This window comes from Tamandua tetradactyla, chromosome 3 (assembly GCF_023851605.1).
Source record: "Tamandua tetradactyla isolate mTamTet1 chromosome 3, mTamTet1.pri, whole genome shotgun sequence".
Taxonomy (NCBI): Eukaryota; Metazoa; Chordata; class Mammalia; order Pilosa; family Myrmecophagidae; genus Tamandua; species Tamandua tetradactyla.
In genome coordinates, this window is record NC_135329.1 from 68,883,292 (window position 1) to 68,901,064 (window position 17,773).

General features: G+C 43.8%; 1 long non-coding RNA gene across 1 annotated transcript in view; it reads right to left on the reverse strand.

Moving 5' to 3' along the window:
- Positions 1 to 10,245: 10,245 nt before the first annotated feature.
- Positions 10,246 to 17,773, reverse strand: part of LOC143676131 (uncharacterized) — a 28,422-nt gene continuing 20,894 nt past the window's right edge. Inside the window, exons 2-3 of the long non-coding RNA XR_013171855.1 lie at positions 12,077 to 13,402; positions 10,246 to 11,247 (exon numbers count right to left, since the gene is read on the reverse strand). This is a non-coding gene — a long non-coding RNA (uncharacterized LOC143676131). The remainder of the gene's footprint in view (positions 11,248 to 12,076; positions 13,403 to 17,773) is intronic.

Here is a 17,773-nt window from a genome sequence, read left to right on the forward strand (position 1 = left end):
TCCATCTATTTTTGTGAAATGGTCCCTTGAGACTCGGTTGAAATTATTGCTCCCAGTTACCTCCGAGAATCTCCTTCTTGTCTTTTTGCCATTGTTCTCGCCGTTTGTCTCTCCAGCACGCCTGCCCTCCTTAGTACACGACTCTCTCACCCCTCTAGGTGGAGGCCTCTGGACTGGTTTGAAAGGATGTGTGTCCTCTACAAAAGACATGTTTTAATCTAAATCCCATTTCATAAAGGCAGAATAATCCCTATTCAATACTGAATGTTTGAAGCTGGAATCAGATCATCTCCCTGGAGATGTGATGTAATCAAGAGTGGTTGCTAAACTGGATTAGGTGATGACATGTCTCCACCCTTTTGGGTGGGTCTGAATTAGTTTACTGGAGTCCTATAAAAGAGGAAACGTTTTGGAGAATAAAAGAGATTCAGAGAGAGCAGAGAATGCTGCAGCATCACAAAGCAGAGAGTCCATGAGCCAGCGACCTTTGGAGAAGAAGAAGGAAAACGCCTCCTGGGGAGCTTCATGAAACTGGAAGCCAGGAGAGAAAGCTAGCAGATGACGCCGTGTTCACCATGTGCCCTTCCAGCTGAGAGAGAAGCCCTGACTGTGTTCGCCATGTGCCTTCTCACTTGAGAGAGAAACCCTGAACTTCATCGACCTTCTTGAACCAAGTTATCTTTCCCTGGATGCCTTTGATTAGACATTTCTATAGACTTGCTTTAATTGGGATGTTTTGTCGGCCTTAGAACTGTAAACCAGCAGCTTATTAAACTCCCCTTTTTAAAAATCATTCTGTTTCTGGTATATTGCATTCCAGTAGCTAGCACACTAGAGCAGCCTCCTTCCCCATATCCAAGCTCAGGTGGAATCCCTGAAGCTTTACAGAACTTACAGAATTTACAGAGTTCCCAGGAGAGCTGGCCACCATCTGAGTCCATTCTGGCAAAACTTTTGTGCCTATCAGCACTGTAAGTTGACTGCAATTCTTTTTAAGTCCCACTTGCTTTCCATCCCCCAACACGTTACTCACTCTTCTTAGTAAGACCCTCAGTGCTGCAATAAGAGACACATAGAAGATATTTGATAGATTTTTATTGACTGAACTGCTGTCCATAACAGAAAGTCCAAAAGCTCTCAGGCCCGAGCCGGAGCCCAAAGTACAGAGAAGGAATAGACTGAGAGCTGCTCAGGGAAGGCACCAGATAGGAAAACTCCCACCCTAGAGCCCCAGAGCAAAGGCTGTGAATTATTTTTATATTTTTTTCTTTTTCTTGTTTGCTGGATTCTATTTAAGCTTATTCCATAAAAATTAAAATACACACAAATCTGCACCAGTGGTGGTGATATGTGAAAACATTTTCTAAAATAAGAAGAAGCTGACTTTAACAGGGAGAATGTGTGCATGTGTGTTGAAGCATTTAAGAATGTAAGGTAGGTCAACTCTAAGGGATTGTTATCCTATTTGAAGTCCTAAAGTGGGTAATTTTCAGATACATGTCCAAATGCTACCCCTCCCCCAAGTACAGTCAATACAATATTTCAGAAAGGCTATTAAAGGTGCTGAAATGAGGAAGTAAAGAGCCCTGGCTAGCTGGCTAAACTTGCCATTTAATCTAAACCATTCACTATCTCTTCAAAATTCATTTTGATTTCTACAGCAAATTAACTGTTAGAAAATGACCCATCTTAAGTGGAGCTACAGCGACGAATAGAATAAGGATAATAAAAAGTGCCTTTTCTGGTTTCTCCACTTAAAGACAACTTATATTTTGCTCAAAACATGGAGAACAGGAAGACAGGAAATTTTGCAATTGCTAAAGTAATGACTCACAAAATCCATAGATTCTTAGATGAGAAGGAAGGGATTTTACTTCCCCAAGCTGGAGGGACCCAAAAATATTTTAGAGGAATGCTAAATGGCCAAAGATGCTTAGAGACAAACTCTAAGCATATATTAAAAATATATTAAAAAGTGGTCAAGAAGATAGAGTATATGGCTGGTTCAATTAGATGTAATAGTAGCAGATGAAGGAAAGCACTGTCCAGCACTTCAGGAGCCTTTCAACTTGGCTTATTCTAAAAGCTACTTCTGCATTTGTCAAGACTTAATCAACTTTGGATCTAGAGTAGAGGTTGTTCATATATCCCTTTCCAACATGAGAGGGGGTGAGGAGGTATGCAGGTGAAAGAGTCGGTGCTGGGGGCAGGCTGTGGAGGGTGGACTGCTGCTGGGAGGAAAGCAAGGGGTCTCATTCTGAGACCAAAGGAGACCCTCAGAAACGGGAATGTGCGGGGTGCAGCGATATCAAATCCTACCTGAAAATGAGAGAAGTTTGAACAGTTTGACATAACGGAGGGTCCAAAAGCTCTCAGGCCCGAGCTGGAGCCCAAAGTACAGAGAAGGAATAGACTGAGAGCTGCTCAGGGAATGCACCAGATAGGAAAACTCCCACCCTAGAGCCCCAGAGCAATCAGATGTCTCTGCCAGGTTCTCTGGGAATGCTGTCGCTTCATGGTGAGCATCTCTGCCTTCCAAGGCTGCAAGGGGTCAGAAAAGTGTGACCATAATAGCTAAAACTACACAATGCACTGCTCCAAGGGTTTCGACAGTTCTTACCTATTTGTATAACATCCTACGAGGTAGGTGCTATCACGCCCATTTTGCAGATGAGGGAACTGAAGCACAGAGAGACCGAGTAATTGCCTAATATCACTGAGCTAAGGGGTGGCAGGGCTAGGATTTCCACAGTGGCTCTCTGACTCATGACTACTGCTTGGGGAGAACCACTCCCCAGCCTCCAGGATACAATTAGACAAGCTGAAAAGGGGCAGGACTGGGTGTTGGATGGAGTCCATTTGCACAATCTAATATAATTTCTCTAAAAGGTTACTCAATTTTCTTGTGCCATTCATTGCACTGTCTTGCTTTCCTTGTTGATATATAGTATACCAATGCCATCGTGTGTTGAGTGGGTCCTCAGTGAATATTTGCTAAATGAATGAATGAATGAATGAATATTTAGAGTATTTGTGGCCTCTCTCTTCAGGTGCATTGTCAAGCGAAAGGACGTCAGTTGACCTCCCAGAGGTCCTCGGTGTGCAGACTTCTGCGGCTGCTTCAGCAGGCTCCTTTGCTATCTGGATTTTGGTTGAGTTCAGCCAGCTGGAGGTACTGCAGGAGGGAGAGGGAAAGAGGGGAGGCAGGTGGGGCTGTCTGTGGCCTAGGGTCAGCTTCCCCTCTGCTGAAGGTCTCAGCCCCACTTGATGTCCCCCTCCATCACTGTCTGGTGACAGCTCCCTCCATCTTCCAGGCCTTGGCACCTCCCACTGCTGCTGGCCTCGATATTACAACATCCCTGATTAGTTCCTCTAAAATCTGCGCACACACCTCTATAAATAGTCCCTTTGCTAAACTGTCCTCAATTTACCCAGTTTGCATGTGCTATCTGTGTCAGTGGGTCAGTAGCAGCACATGGTTTGAATTGTTGTCATTTAAAACATGCTTTAACATCATGGTAGGAAAATTACTCAGGCCTTCCCCTCACCCCAAAATTTCCTTTGATATTTTTTATTTTTCTAGATTAGAATCACTCTGTATTCTAAAATATCATCCACTGGATTTCTAAAATTTTGAATGTAATTAAACCTAAAAATTAAAATATTTTATTTTCACACTTGGAGGCATGGGATGCCTTTCCTTTTATCCTTGCTCTCTCACGTCCTTCTGTAAATGAACGGTCTCCTTGTGCAGGTCTCCACACATCCTGGGTGTTTTAAAGAGGAAGATTTTTTTCTCTCCTGTAATACCCAACTGGTCATGTCTGCTTTCTCCATAAGTGATCGATTTTTGTATTTTTGAAATCCAGCTTTTTTACTCGTGTGCTTATCTAACAGGTTGCTGATTATCTTGGAAATCCCAGACAGTTGACTCTCTTTTGCTGTCATGGTCAGGTTCATGTGCCAACTTGGCCAAGTGTTGGTACCTGTTGGTCTGGTTGGGCAAGTGCTGGCTTGTCTGTTGCAATGAGGACATTTCATAGAATTAAGTCATGATCACGTCAGCTGCATCCACAGCTGATTCCATTTGTAATCAGCCAAGGGGAGTGTCTTCTGCAATGAGTGATGCTCAGTCTAATCACTGGAAGCCTTTTAAGGAGGATTCAGAAGAGACAGGCTCTCTTCCTGCTTCGGCTGGTGAGCCTCTCCTGTGGAGTTCATCCAGACCCTCCATCGGAATCGTCGGTTTCACAGCCTGCCCTGCAGATTTTGGACTCTGCGTTCCTGCAGTCACGTGAGACACTTATAAATTTTATATTTGTGAGTGTTCCCTGTTGATTCTGTTTCTCTAGAGAACCCTAACTAATACATTTGGTTTGGATAAACAACCACCTCGTCTGCTACCATTGATGATTTTCCTTCTCCTTTCCAACCAGTGAAACGTTTCTCTCTTTTTCATATATTATTGAATCGTACTAAAATGGAGGTTTTTTTTTTTACCTTGGCTTGTTCCTAATTTTAATGGCATGCATTAAATGATCAATATTAGCTTTCAGTTGGGTCTTGATTTTATAAATTCTTTGTAGTTTTGGAAGTATAGTTTTGTGCCCATTTCTCCACACCTTATTGTGTATGTGTTTCCTTTTCCTACTAATCTGAAATGGGCATAAAATTACATTAAAGATTTCTTACACTTTTTAAAATTTCTTAAACTTTTTGAGATGATTAAAAGTGGTCCTTCTCTAATACATAAATATTATACATTAAAATAATACAGCTTATTTTATAACAGCCTTTTATTCCAAGAATAAAACCTACTTAGTCATAGAATACTAGTCTTGAAAGACATTCCAGATTTCAATTTCATACTATTCTGTGGAGGCTTTTTTTTTTTCAACAACATTTAAAATTATCGGTAAGATTCTGACTCCCTCTTCTGTGCTATCATTGTCAAGTTTTGGTGAAATTCATTTATAAATATTTCTAGCTGTTCTCTGCTTTGGAATGATTTAAATAGCATTGGAAATATTCCACAAAGACACACAATATGTAAAACTGTCTCAGTCTGGGATAATTTATAGGTAGACTAAATTCTACTAATTTTTCACTTCTGTGATTTATTCACTTTTGGCCATTTACATTTTGATAGAAAAATTAGGGGTATGTGTGTGTGTGTTTCGAGTTAATCAAATGTATTAGCATAAAGCTCTGCATGGTTTATTCTTAATCTAAAATTTAAAAATTCAAATTTTGAATTTATCAATTCTACTCCCTTTTATAAATCTATTAATGTAAGATTATTGTCTCCTCCTTCCCCTATGGTTTATTGATTTTTTACTATCCCTGCATGTAGTAGTTAGATTCAGTTGTCAACTTGGCCAGGTGAAGGCACCTAGTTCTGTTGCTGTGGACATGAGTCAATGGTACGTGGACCTCATCTGTTGCTGATTACATCTGCAGTGGGCTAGGAGGCGTGCCTGCTGCAATGAATGATGTTTGACTTAATTGGCTGGTGCTTAAATGAGAGAGCTCAACGTAGCACAGCCCAAGCAGCTCAGCATACCTCATCTTAGCACTCGCAGCTCAGCCCAGGCCTTTGGAGATGCAGAAAGGAATCACCCCGGGGAAAGCTGTTGGAACGCAGAGGCCTGGAGAGAAGGCCAGCAGAGATCACCCTGTGCCTTCCCACGTAAGAAAGAACCTCAGTGGAAAGTTAGCTGCCTTTCCTCTGAAGAACTAATGAAATAAATCCCCTTTTATTAAAAGCCAATCTGTCTCTGGTGTGTTGCATTCTGGCAGCTAACAAATTAGAACACTGCACTTTAATACAATTTCCTGAATTTCATGCTTTATTAGCGCAATTCATTTTGATGCCTAAATAATGAATTATTCATGTTATTCATTTCACTATGAATGCAGCTTTGGTCCCAATCTCTGCCTTTTCCATGTGATTTTGTTATTTTTACAAGGTTTCTAATAAACATTCCTATATTTCCACTTAAACAAAGGAATTGTTTAGGATACTGCTTTCAAATAATTTTTAATTAATATCTCTTTTTTTGTTATTTTACTTTCAAACTTTTGATATTGTCTAGTGTTACTATATAGGGATAGAGAGGGTAACCTGTACAGTTTTCTCTTGTCAAATTTAATAACAGTTTATTTAAGCCTGGCTTGGCAAAAGTACACTAAATGGTTCTGTTATGACCCATAAGCCTTGAGATTAGGCCTTCACCATCTTGGGGGGATAAAGTAAGACAGAGAGACCCTTGAAAAGTTGTGGCAGGAGCAAAGGCTCCATCCAAGAATGGCTCTTTTTGCCATCCTAATCCCATGTCCTGCCATCCCTCACCCACTCTGCCAGCCCCCAACGTGCTGTGGTGCCTGCAGGGGGTGGAGGCCACACTGTCACGGGGGGGCAGAGTCCCAAGGGGCCACCCAGCCCTGGGTCCTTAGAGAGGTTCGCTGCAGCCACCCTCTGTGGGCTCATCACGCGTCCAATAGATCAGACTGAGTGAGGGATGAGAAAAACATCATATTAACAGATGAGGGCGTGCACACATGAAAAGCTACTACTATTTAAACTGAATTTGGTAAAATTAAAACAAAAGTAATCAATGTCAAATTTCATACCAATTCTAACACTATCTTTCAAAAGGACATTTAGTTCTTTTAATAAGAAGAATAAGCATTACTTCTCACAACTGTAGGTTTTGGGGGTTTTCTGAGGTTCATCTGTCATGACAAGTCCTTGGGGTAGGTAAGAAGTGTCTCGGCGTCATTTGATGTACGAAGCATTGTCAGCCCCTGTTCCACACTTCTCACAGCTCAGAGAGAAGCACAGAGGATGCGGGTTCCAGCCTGATGAGCATCCTTTGGGACGACGCTTACCGGTCACCTCCTGGTCCCAGCAGGGCTGGTTAGTTCTCAGGACCCGAGCCCTCCAGCCCTCACTGCTCCGCCTCTTTCTGACTTTTCCGGCACGTCCGTGACATTCCCCGGTGCTCAGTGTTGTTTTCTGTCCCTGCGCTGGATTGCGGGCTTTGGGAGGTCCGTGTCCTTCCCTGGCCGTGACTCTTCTGCCCACGTGTCTAAGTGAGGGTCTGGCTGAAGAACGAGCTCCGCAAATGTAGAGAATAATCCACAGAGATGAACACGGAAAGATGAAAAGTTGGGGGTCAGTTAGGTGTAGATCATTTGAAAATACGTGTTCCTGAGGCAAGTTAGGTCAATCCTGTATGAAACGCAATCCCCGGTGACATAGCAGAATATTTATTCAGAAATTCAGAAAGAGAGAAAAAAATTAAAAGGTTGCCAAAAATGGCATGTGTATTTCTTTTTCCACATTGCCTGGCAACCTTGTTTGTCCCCAGCAGTTTGTTCTGAAGCCCAGCAGAACTTGCCAGCCAAATTCTGTATGAAAGGCAATCCCCAGTGGCGTATCATGATGTCTTTTTTCCACTCCTCTGTGGGCTCTGGGTGGCTCTGCTGATCCCAGCTGGGCTTGCTCACTCTTCTGCAGCAAGCCTGACCTAGCTGCCTTCCAGTTCTGCTCCAGGCATCTCCTTGGGCTCCAGTGCAGGCCTTTCTGCTCCCTGGTTTGGGGCAGGGGGTAGGGGAACTTCTCATGCAGCGATGGAGGGCAAGGCCGGCTGCACCAGCATATTTCAAACACCTGTTTTCAGTACATCTACTAATAGCTGACTGGTGAATGCAAGTCAAAGGGAAATACGCTCTGCCATTTCTGGGAGGAACAACAAAATTATGCAGCAAAAATTATGAGTACAGGCAAGAGTGAAAACTTCAATAATTTAGCCATCAACAGAGGCATTCTGAGACTCACACCATAAAACAGACTCTACTTCCCTACATCAGACAGATTTACCCGATGTAAAAATCATAACTTTAATTATAATGAAATGAAGCCAAAGGGAAGCTTGCAGATAAGTGGCAGAATAATCCATCACTCTTTGTATAAATAATAATAATAATATGAACTAAGTTATAATCTGTTGAATATAACCTATCATTATACTCTATGGTCTAGCAACCTTGCAAAATCCCAAATGCACGCTTTTCTCTTATACTGCATGCCTCCAAACACACCATCTCTTCCTAGAATATAATTTTCCATTCATCCCTACATCTACATTTGATTAATTCCTTCTGAATAATATCTTCAGTATGCTGGTCATATGGTCTCCTCTAGGAAATCTCCAGCTTTTTAAATTGCTAAGGGTGCCCCACTCTCTATGCAGACCCCAGAACTAGCAACCTGTAGCCTAATTATCTGTGTTTGTAATCCAGACCAAGGGTTTCTTGAGGGTAACGTATGGGTCTCCACTTTCTCCCTATCCCCAGGGCACACGGAGCTAGGTACACAGTGGACAGTTAAATGTCTAATGACCGAAAGAGGGAACCACCTACCTGGGCTTCAGAACAAACTGCCGCGGACAAGCAGGACTGCAAGAAAATGTGGAAGAAAAAAATACGTTTGTCATTTTTGGCAACATTTTTATTTTTATTCTCTCTTTTTAAATTTCTGAATAAATGTACATACTCAATAATAATAATAAAAACAAAATAAGAACATGGTTTTAAATTGAACAGGGCTCTTGTTCTAGTCTGTGATAATTATCCAGGTACTTTTGTTGAGCTTTGGTTGCTCAAGGAATCAAGAATGGTAATCAGTAGTATAGCAAACTCGTTAACTTAGAAAGCTTTCTCCTTTTAACCTGTATTTCAAAGCAAAACAGGAGCTGATGGAATATCTCCATCCCATCCTATTCCGAACCAATCGAAAAACCTTTACAGGAGTTAGGATAAAAAATGTCAATTTGAGAGCCAATAACACTGGACCACAGAAGCTGGCCTAAATCAGAAGCCACCCTGTGCTCCGCAGTCTATTCTTTCTGCCAACAACTCTTCCCGCCCCACTGCTGCAATCGAGCTAGTGTTCCCCATTCCAGGGGCAAGCTTGCTTCCGGGATGTACTGCATGGAAGAGAAGCTAGAGACGTGAGTACCTGCAAGCAAGAGAGAGCAAAGGAGGAGTAGTGGTTCTGCAATAATATTTCCTGAGGTTGTATCAATCAGGTACACCTCCCCTCTCAGGAGGAAAGAATGGAGTGGAAAGCTCAATAGATGTTTTCATCCCAGTGCTTCCAAGCATTAAGGATTGTTTATCGTAAGCCAGCTGGGCACACCGAGAGAGAGAGAGCAAGCCTTACTCCCTAACTACCCGTCCTTTCCCAAATTAGCAACTGCCTTGGCAATCTCTGAATTGTCCAACAAAAAGACGTAAGATTTCATGAAAGAGACTTTAGGGAGCTGATGGTGATGAGAGGGGACAGCAAGACATAATTTGTGAAGGCCCCTCACAGAGGGTCTCCTAGTAATGCCAATGTCTTCCCTTGCCCCAGCCCTAACCTACCTTTCTTACAAAATGTCCTGGCAACGTTTGATGTCCCACAGGTGAAGAACAAATATGAAGGAGCATAAACAAGTTGGAAATATTTTTTTCTGTGACAAAGAAAATAAGCTTTGTTTATAGGGATTAAACCTAGAAGAAAAATAAACTACCAGTGCCACCTCATGATAAATTCTAGCTCTGATATAAATGGCTAACCCCTTGCAATCCACCTAAACTGGATTGACATGGCAAGGGAGGTGAGATGGAGGCAGGGACGAGGGTTCCTGGGTTGTGGTTTAATGTGTGATTGGACCCTGGAACCATATATCTTTTAACAGATTCACTGAAACTAGGATGAACTAGGAAGATCACCGCTGATGGTATCAGGGAACCTGGGTCCCGGACCCACTATGCAACCTACTAGCTGTATGACCTTGGATAAGTCATTCAATGTCCCTTTGTATTTAAATGATCTCATCTGTAAAGCAATGAACCATAAGTTCTTTAAAAATCCTTTCTGAATATGAATTCTATATACTGTGTCCAATTTAATCAAAGGCCAATACAACATTAAAAAATGCTTGTATTTTGATATGCATTAAGAGCTCTGTCAAGAGATTTTTATTATCTCCTTTACTCCTCACCACAGCACTATGGGATAGGACTAATTATTCCTAATTTACAGAGGATTAAGCTTGAGCTCTGGGGGGCCAAGAAATTTGCCCAGGGTAAGTGGGGAATCTGGGATTAATTCCCATGCACAGCTTACTACAAAGCTCACTTTTTATTTTATCATGCACTCCTCTAAAAATAGCATTTGCAAAACCTGCCAAGACTTCACAACTATTCCATGTACCTGAATTCACGTGCTCCACACAACCGGGTTTCCAGGCCCCTTTTTCAGACCAGCAAACTGCAGCTCCCAGAAGCTGAGTCGCCCAAGGTTATAAAGGTCATCAGAAGCAGAGCTGGCCCTTGGCCTGAGGGAGTCTCGGTTGCTTACTGTCTCTGAGGCAGACCACAGTGGACACTTCTCCCAGAACTTGCTGCTCCTCAAAGAAACGCCATCCCAGAGGCAGGCATTCCGTGGCCACTCTGCCTCAGACAGGCGATTCCCACTTGGTTCCGAGGCCTGGCTTTCTGAAATAGCTCTTTTGCTTTGACATATGCATATCTTCATGAGGCAATATGTGTTGCCTCTTTGATTAAATCCATTAGCTGTTCAGACACAGCCGCCCTTCAAAAAGCAGCGTGTATCTGAGGGCCGCACGCTTAGCCGTTAAGTCCAAGAAATGCAATGTAACCCATCGAGCAAACTGCAGAAGCTGTACAAGCAACACACACAAAAAACCAGAGCTGGAAGGTGCCTTTGAAATCATGTCAAGTTTGAAACCCTCCATTTATAGACAGGGAAACTGAACTACAAAGCCAGAAAGGGCCTGCCGCGAGTTCCGCTAGCACAGAATTTAGTTGGTTTCCTGATGCTCCACAGTGGGTCAGAATCCTTGGAATCTCGACATTTATGGGACGAAAAATCCACATGGCATGGGTTGGAAATGGGAAAAAGTCATCAACACTACTAGCATATAAGAATATACAGTTTCCACAGCTTTATTCCCTGTCCCTTATCTAATTTCATTTTCACAGCCATGCCATGGGGTCATTTTCGCTTTGCCTCAGTAATAAACAAGACCCACATCGGAGCAGCTTGCAGCAGCCCTGGTGTCTCGTGCACACGCGTGTGTGGCATGCGCCGGCTGCACGTCTGTTCCATGTTCCTTTCTCTCCAGCACGCAGGCTGGTGGAGCAGCCTGACCTGGGACGTTGCTGGTCTCCCTGCAGAGAGAAAAGGGGCAAGAGCAAAGTCCATGCTGCACCCCGAGATTCTGCTCATGCCCCGAGATTCTGCTCAAGCCCCATTGCCAAAGCATAACACGCAGCTCAGTGTGCGTCAAGGGAACAGGAAGTAGCATCTTCACCCAAGGGGTGTAGCCCGGGGAGGGACAGGGAAGATTTCAGACAAGAATGCAATGGCCCATAACATTATGTTCTCTATAGATGGACAGGCAGGGCCTGCCTTGAACTGACCTCCCAAGGATGGTTACTGAGGCGTCCAGGCCAAGCCACGCGGGCAGTGAGGGCAGTGTGCAGCCCCGCACTTTCTACCCCAAACCCGTGGCAGGCTCTGCTGCACCTGAGGCGCTCTGGGGGTGACCAGGGAAGCTGGCTTGTACTCATTAAGGATCTTAAAAGTGCCTTCCGAAAGCAAAGTAGAACAACTCACACCATCATGCAGAGTCAGTTGTTCTTCCTTCTGAAAACGAAGAGCTGTGAGCTTTGCACCTGTGGAACCTGTGTGCAGACGGGCTGCTGAGTCCGGGGGTGTGTGTGTTTGTGAGTGGTTTTGTCTCTGCCACCTGGGAACGTGGCAGTGGCGTCCCTAGTCCTGCGCCCAGCCTCCTGCTCTCCTGTGGTCAATGGGGCCACAGGGGAGGGTCAGGGGGTGTCTACCTGCCTGGGCCTGGGTCCCAGTGACGTGGGTCAGAGGCAACTGCCCGTCTTGGGGTGCCTGGGACTGCGGACCCCTAAGACACGGACTTTCAGCCTGAAAACTGGAAAATAGCATTTGCAAAACCTGCCAGGACTTCACCACCATTCCATGTACCTGAATTCACGTGCTCCACACAACCAGGATGGTGGGGCGCTCCAGGCCTTGGTTCCCTCGGCTAGTCCAGATCTCACATTTACAGATGGGAAACAAAGCAGGAGCCAATGGACTTTGCAGCAGCACCAGTTGGAAATGGGAGGGGACACAGAGCACAAAGCCTGAGGGTAGGGAGCCAGCGTTCGGGCTCGCTTGGGCTCAGGGGCTCCCAGGAATGGAAACTGGGGCGAGGTGGGCACCTGACCTGACCCATAGAAAGACAAGGGCATAGAAAAGCAGCGGCACAAGGTCACATGGGAGGGTCAGCACCCCGGGAGTAGAAGGAAGTCTCATGATTCCTGGTCCAGTGCTTCCTTCATCTATTACCGAATGTCCCTTCACAGCCTTCAAGCTCTCAAGCTCAGTCGGGACTTCTTGGAAAGTCTGAGCCGGCAGCACTGAATAGCAGAGTCGTTCTGTAAAGTGCCTTCTCTAAAAGTAGCTTGTTGAGCCCAGAGGCATGCAACCCTCCTCTCGGTCTCAGGATTTCCAAACCCAGGAGCCCACCTTCAGTGCTGTGCCCTCCCTGCAGGGGCCCAGAGAGGAAAGGACCGCTCGCCTCTTCTCCCCGACCTGACCTTCTCTGACCCTTTCGACTGCACAGCTGTCACAGGCCAGTCTGGCAGAGGGAAGCCAGCAGCTCCAGTTCTGGTCCTGGGACTCAATGTCAGGAGATACAACTGAGCTCTTCTGACTCAAAAGCCATACCACGGTGGCTGTATGTGGAGGGCTCGGCTCCAAGGCTCCGTCCTTAGCACCGCAGCTCAGTGAAGATGCTGACTGCTGAAGTGGAGATAGCATGCTTTCCATCACCAGCCACCGCTGGGGGCATCACAGCTCCCCCTGCTACTGGCCATTTTACTTTGATGTTATTATTTCATCTCTGTGGGCTCCAGTCTTATTATCTCCAGCATTGTTGTGAAGTTTGACAAAACTACTTACAGTAGTTGTATAGTAAATGGCAGATCTATTTGGTTGTCTTTAAAGGATGCATTATGATAAAAAGTTCACAGGTTGGAACCATGCAGATCTGGGTTTGAATTGCAGGTCTATGACTTTTTAGCATTATGATCAGAAGTAAGGAACTTACAATGTCGGGACTCGGGCTATCTACGATGTGAAGATTACGGAGCACAGCTTTTCACTCTGCAAAGTCACTGCATCTGTCCTGCTATAAAATGTACGCTCAATAATGTAGCTATTATTAAAGATTTGCTATCAAGATGGTGTCTGGTCAGAGCATAAAGTGATTTTGTCGTTGACCAGCTATTTCTCTCTAAGAAGTTCCTGTGGGAAAAATAGACACCAAAAGTAGTAAATGCCATAAAGCACTATGACTCTGAGATTTCCCGCTACCCCAACCTCCCAAGTCCCAACCAGAGAGAATACCTTTGGGCTTTCTGGAGGAAGAACAGGCCCCCTGCCCCCAGTTTTTTTTTTCCTAAGGTCGGTGCCAGGATCTTCTGTGTGTGTTTTAATGGATTTCAAATGTTTGCCTTCCCATCACTTCTCTCACTTTTTGTATGCATGACTATGGATTAGTTCAGATTAGTTCAGCTGCATTTAATAAAAACCCTTATAAAACATTGGTTCAACAAGACGGGCATGTGTAAATGTATATATATATATATATTAAGCAGCTAGCCCATAACAGATAAGGCTGCCCTGCTATTTTCAGAGACACAGAATCTTTCTATCTTCCTAGGCTGCCATCTTTAGTGCCTGGCTCCCATCCTTAAGGATGCCCCATGCTAAGAAGATAGCTGCTGGAGCCCCAGCTATCACATCTGAATTCCATGCAAGAACAATGAAAGCAGGGAAGGGCTAAAAGTTCCATTCCACCATCACCAGATACAGAACATTACCTTTCTCTAGCTACAAAGAGACCCAGAATATGTCGCCTTTTCTCTGTATCTCAGTTTCTCTACTTGTAAAATGAAACATTAGGTTGTGATTCTTAAGTCCTCTTTCAGGTCATAATGTTTGGCCTAAAAAAGACTATTTCCTTGCTTCTCTCTGTAGCTAGAGAAACATCTCCTTCCGTTAAGTGACACAAAAGAATAAGGCTTTGGGTTAGCTCATTACAAGGGTTTAGAGGAGTCTGACTCAGAGGAGAGCTTTTTTGTTAAGGTATATATTTTCCCTGTGTAGCACCAGGATTCTATTATTAACAGAGGAGAATAGGTATTGTATGGGTCACTCATAGTTTCTATTGGATAAGACATAAATTTATTATTTTACATTTAGGCACTTTCCATGGTTAATTCTGCCATCCCCACCCCCAACCCCACCCACATTGCTTTCATAATACCAAATTTCCTACTATAACCACGCTTCGTCACTGCTTTCTGATTCTTTGGTATGAGAGCTCTGTAGAATCATTTGAATTTTCATCAGTTGAGTGCATTTTATAATCTAATTATTGCAAATTATGTATCAGTTGGTGAAGCAGTTTCCTTAAGGTGTCTATCTTTGCACAGATAGAAGGCCGAGTGAGTTTATAGCTTGCTTAGTATATAATTGTTTTTGTTTGCTCTAAGAAATCATGTCATAAAATGTCCACTTGATTGCATTCCATAGATGGAAACCTAATTCCCAGTCCCCAGAATAATACATTTCCTGTGGAAGTGTAATTATCCAGCACAATGTGAGCTGAGACTGGTCTAACTAAATCAGTAAATTTTCTGCACTGTTAGATGTATATATATATATATATATACATATAAAACTTCAGAAACTAGGAGAATGATGTGACACCTGCAAATGGTCCTGCCCAATACCCATGAGATGACTTCTGTGAGAATGGCTACATGGCTATTTCACTCTTAATTTTAAGCATGAAAAAAACGAGACCTCAAAAAGCCAAGCAATTTTCCAAAGACAGTGATTGCCCTTCCCTCTCCCCCACTTTGGAGAACATCTGAAAATTTGGAGCTCATTCAGTTTGGGGCTTTTTCTGTATTTGTTGTTGTTATAATGTGAATTCGGCACTTTTGACAATCCATGTTTATGAAAAATGACTCATAGTTTTCAGCAAAAGCGTCAAGCACAACTGTGCACAGCACAGCATTGAGAAGAGAAAGTTAAATTTATCCTCCAAGGGAAGAGATGCAGAAAGAAAGAAAGAAAGAAAAAAAAAGCCTACTCTCCAGCATCCTGCCTCACTATTTAGGGTGGTCTGTGCTTAGTCATGAAGCCAAAAAAAAAAAACAAAGGACTTTCCAAGGTGAAATACGCTCTAGAAATTAATTGAAAGCACTTAAGTTATTTCCAAAAGAAAACAGAAGTCCCTTTGTGATTGGATAAGCAACCCCTTCTGAAGACCTGCAACTCAAATCATGCCCTCAGTTCCATCAATCACCTGCAAAACTTTTACTGAGTGCCTACTGTGTACCCGGCCCTGTGCTGGGTGATGGGGACAAAACCAGTACAAAGACAAGGCTTGACTTGTCCTTCGCCAACCCTTCTTTAAAAGGCCTCCCCACATTTGATCCCTTGGGAGTTCAGTTCTCCCTTAGAAATTCAAAGATTTGAGTCCAGTGAAATGGGGTGCTTTGTGGACCAAAGCCAATCTTGAGTTTCTCTCGGTTGTTGCCTGCTTGTGTGGGTGGATTTAATGACAGAGAGTGGAGGAGAGAGAACCAAGGAATGGGGCCAGCCAGGAAACTGCAATTCAGCACCCTGGAGATAAAACCTGCCCCTTGGATTTGCATCTCCCAGGACGAACCAAAATTTTCAGGGGCAATATTTCTGCTCTCATTGGCCACCAACGTAGAGTAGCTGCAGCTTTCCTAATAGCTGCTACCTAGTTAGAAGGCTTTTTCCTGAGGCACCCACCACTAGTACCACAGCACTCCTTGGGGTTGGCAGTCTGAGAGCTGATTCCTCTAAGGTGCAGAGGTATAAAGGTCCATTTTTGATAAACCATTTTCCACTTTTAAAAGAATGTTCTTTTCCAAGAGCACATAGACTAGTGAGTGGTATTCTTTCTGCTGTGTCCTCAGCTTCAACCAATCTAGGCAGTGCACGCCACTGAAGCACCAGCCCAGGCTGTGTCCACAGGCCCTGCCCTCACCCCTTGACAGTGGACGAGCTGCCCATGCCCCCAGAGGGACAGCCAGCCTCCTTACACTGGATCCACACCCTTTCTCAGCAATCCCCTTTCTTTTCTTCCACATCATCAGATCTTTCCACCCTTATCTACGTACAAGGACAGGGTCATGGTTTGGAGCTGTGCATACCCCAAAAAGCATGTTCTTAATTGAACCCATGGGTGTGAACAATTGTAAGTAGGACCTTTGGATGAGAAGACTTCATTTAAGGTGTGACCCACCCCAGTGAGAATGGGTCTTAATCCTCTTACTGAGTCCTTTATAAAAACGAAATTCAGACACAGGAGAAAGCCCAAGGGAGGAGTAGGAGCTGAATGTCAGAAGAGAAGGGAGAGCCCAGGAGAGGCCACCATGTGCCTTGCCATGTGACAAGCTAAAACCAAGTATCTCCAGCTGCCAGCATCAGAATGCCAATTTTGGGGAGAAAGCATCACCTTGATGAGTCCTTGATCTGGGTTTTCTCTTAACCTCAATACATTTCCATTGTTTAAGCCAACCCAGTGCATGGTATTTGTTTGAGCAGCCAAAGGAAATAAAACCACATACCATAAAATCTTTTTCACAGTCTCTCACACATACACATACACACACTCTTAATTCCTTCCACCTCTTGAGTTTTCTGCTCCCTTTTGCAGAATATCTCCTTGGAATATCTATTTTGACTGCCGCGCTGGTTTGAAAGGATGTGCATCCCCTAGAAAAGCCATGTTTTAATTCTAACCCTATTTTGTAAAGACAGCTGTTTCTTCTAATCCCTATTCAGCGTTGTATATTTGAAACTGTAATTAGATCATCTCCCTGGAGATGTGATGTGATAGAGAGTGGTTGTTAAACTGGATTAGGTGGTGACATGTCTCCACCCATTTGGGTGGGTCATGATTAGTTTCTGAAGTCCTATAAAAGAGGAAACATTTTGGAAAATGAGAGAGATTCAGAGAGACCAGAGAGGAATGACATAGCCACGAGAAGCAGAGTCCACCAGCCAGTGACCTTTGGAGATGAGGAAGGAAAATGCCTCCTGGGGAGCTTCATGAAACAGGAAGCCAGGAGAAGAAGCTGTCAGATGACACTGTGTTCGCCATGTGCCCTTCCAGATGAGAGAGAAACTGTGAGCTTCATGGGCTTTCTTGAACCAAGGTATCTTCCCCTGGATGCCTTTGATTGAACATTTCTATAGACTTGTTTTAATTGGGACATTTTCTTGGCCTTAGAACTGTAAACTAGCAACTTATTAAATTCCCCTTTTTTTAAAGCCATTCTGTTTCTGGTATATTGCATTCTGGCAGCTAGCAAACTAGGACAACTGCCTTCAGTTTTTCTTCATTCTCCCTTGAAACCATTTTTATTTGACTACTGTATCCATCATGTCACTAAGACAGCCATTGCCAAGTGGCCTCCTGATTTCTAACCACAATGGTCAATTCTCAGCAGCATTTGACACAATTAATCACTTCCTCATTTTGAAACATTTCTTCATTAACTTTCAGGACAAAATATTCTCCCAGTTACTTTTCTATCATTCTGCTCTACTTATCTTGCTCCCTAG